Below are 2914 nucleotides of genomic sequence, written 5' to 3' on the forward strand. Positions count from 1 at the left end.
TTCCTTTCGCCTACTCCCATCGTTGTTCTATGTGAGACAGTGATCCATAGTAGCTGTTTTGCTCGCAGTGACTTGCGGAATCAAACTCTATAACCACAAAGTAGGTATAAAATCAGGTATGTTTTAATCAACGCTGCACAGAGTTGAATGCAAGGGGGATAGCTCCTCCTAACTTGCATACCAGTTCACAGAAATGTTACATACTTGTAAGTCAAGTTCATACATATTTAACAGGTTATGTTGAACCCCACTACATATTCATTAATCAAGTCCCTCCCCTCTGGCGAATGCGTTGTATTCTCCTCTGGGTGGTCGCATCCCCATCTGGTGGTCCCTTGGGATGAAGTAAACACTCTTCCTCATTGTCTTGCCGACAAGGAGTCTGGCACCTATGTCTTTCTTACCACAAAAGAATGCTCCTGTGGAATGTAGGCACTAAACAGAAGCCAGAGCCCCTGCTGACAAGGAGTCTGGGGCCTATTCTTCTCCTATGTCCCTCCTCCGTTCTCCTTATCTTGCCGACAAGGAGTCTGGAACCTATGTTTTTCTCACCACAAAAGAATGCGCCTGTGGAATGTAAGCAGAATCTAAACTGTCCAGGTAGAATCACAAAATCAAACCCTCTTTCATTAAGCGGAATCAATTCGAATCAAGTCCCCCCCTTCTTTCAGCAGTGACCCAGGGCAAGATAAACATGACCTCCCTGGGTCAGCTGTCCATCCACAATTCCCCCGTTCTTTTCTTGCTCAAACAAAACAGCCGAGGTAACCTTCAAGAGCATTTTCTTAAAAACAGCAATAACCGAACAAATTATGAGGATTCCCATCACCAGCAACATCAATAGACAATGGCCCTAAGCCATCCTGTGACCTTGAGCTAATAACAGAAAGCTATGGCAGCATGATTTTGTACCAAGGCATGCCGTAAGCTGTTTTGATCAAGCAGAAGCTGTTCGAAAAAGGAGAGTGCAACCCTTGCGGCAAGCGATTAAAGCTCAATGTTATCATTACATTCAGGGGTTAACAGAGCACGCTTCATGCAGTTAGAGCGGTTAGAGAGACTAATGTTTCAAAGCTGCGCAAAGGTAGGAACAAGCATAGTTAATTTTCCTAAATAACAAGGTTCACCTATCACCCAGCTACGGATGCCCTGCCACGCTCTGTCTCCACAGATCAAAAAGATGTCCGGAGGCAATGCCTTCGCAGAGCCATTGCACCATATAGTCGCGTTGTTACCTTTTGCAGCTGCGCCATAGGTACCCAAACCCTGTCTTTTTGATGTATTGGTACCACAGTAATCACCAGCATCCCGATAAGTAAGTTTACCACCACTAGATGCACTAGTCCAAGAGGTCCAATTCAGCCCTTTATAAGGATTTAGGCCCTGCTGGGTATTACCGAAAACAATGCAGGTCTGGGTCCAATTTTGTGACGTGTTCCCTATCGCCTGCAACCCCATAAGTTACAGTTCCTGGGGATCCCAAGGCAGCAAGACATTTAATCCAGCAATCAGTTCAGCGGAACATCCCAGTCTGTGTAAAAGCTGCCGTGGAGAGGCGGGGGGGCGGGGGGGCCAGCGCAGTCTGGGCTCAGGCCTCTGGAGGCTGCGGCCAGCCATTCAGCGGGGGGTCATATGGCCATCAAGGTGTTGGTAACAGCACACCACACCGGTCCCAGAGGCTTCATTAACTTCTCATCCTTCCCCACTTAAAGGAAGGTTGTCCTGGTGTTGTAGAAACTTGATGAAGTTCAGGAGGGAATAAGTTTGCCTCCGAGTCAGACTCCTCGTCTCCGCTAACTTTAAGAGGGACCTGCTGCAGATTAGCGGGGGGAGGAGGCTCGGAGGTTGGCAGATCAGCGTGGTGTTCAGAGGCCCCTGCTGCCTTGACCCCGTTAGGCCCTTCACCTCCGTTGGTCCTCTAAAGAGACTGCACAGCCGAGAGCAGCTCTCGGGGAAATTAGAGGTCCCTGTCTTTGCAGGAGTGGCTATAACTTGAGTAGCAGCAGCAGTCACTTTCGCCTTCACTCTCATAGTCTTAAGTCTATTCATCACGATTCGCCAGGTAGAACCTAGGGCTATAGTCTCCTTCACCTTGCCCTGAATGATTCTGTTCCACATGCAGTCCCCAATTTCGCGCCATTCTTCCATTACAAAAATGAGCGGAGGAGCCTTCAAGAACCCCTGTTCTCAGGCCCACGTTACTAGCTTAGCTAGGTCTTTGTCCTTCACTGTCTCCCCTTGCTTAGTGAGGATACTGAGAAGCAGTGTCTGTGCTGCTGCAAATTCCACATCCATGCTAGCAGCAAATGGTGGAGGAGGAAGCTGTGCAATCTTCCTACCCGAGTTGCCGCCCGTCTCGGCACACAGCACTCACCCTGCCGTGGATCCAAGTCGTCGTGCGTCCGGCACACGATGCTCTGAGCTACCGCCCTCTCGGCATGGAGCTTACCTGCTGTGACCTTCCCTGCTCTCATTGCCTTCCACGTCAAACCGCTGTGGCAACTTGTGCTGCTTTCCCGGGTCCCTGTTCGGGTGCCACTTCAAGGAAGGTGGCCTGAATGAATCCACACGTCTTCACAGAAGTAATGGTGGAAACTCCTCTTTTATTGCCCAAATCAGCTCATACTTAGACAGAAATACAGGGTACACACGGCAACTTATGATTGGTTAACATTGTAAGAGACTATTCTTTTATATCATTGACTCAAAGTTTGCTGGAGGAACAAGTCCAGGCAAGTCCTGGGCAAAGGCAGAGAAATCTTTTGTCTTGAGGACACTGATGGACAGGTCCTGGCTAAGGATTGTGAAATCCTCTAAGGAGCACAGACAAGGCCAGGGGCATCGAGAGAGAGAGAGAAGCTGCCGCTAATGGCCGGTAAACGGTCTTTTTGTGTGGACTTATCTCAAGGAAAAT

The sequence above is a fragment of the Gallus gallus genome, chromosome W (assembly GCF_016699485.2).
Source record: "Gallus gallus isolate bGalGal1 chromosome W, bGalGal1.mat.broiler.GRCg7b, whole genome shotgun sequence".
In the NCBI taxonomy this organism is placed as follows: domain Eukaryota; kingdom Metazoa; phylum Chordata; class Aves; order Galliformes; family Phasianidae; genus Gallus; species Gallus gallus.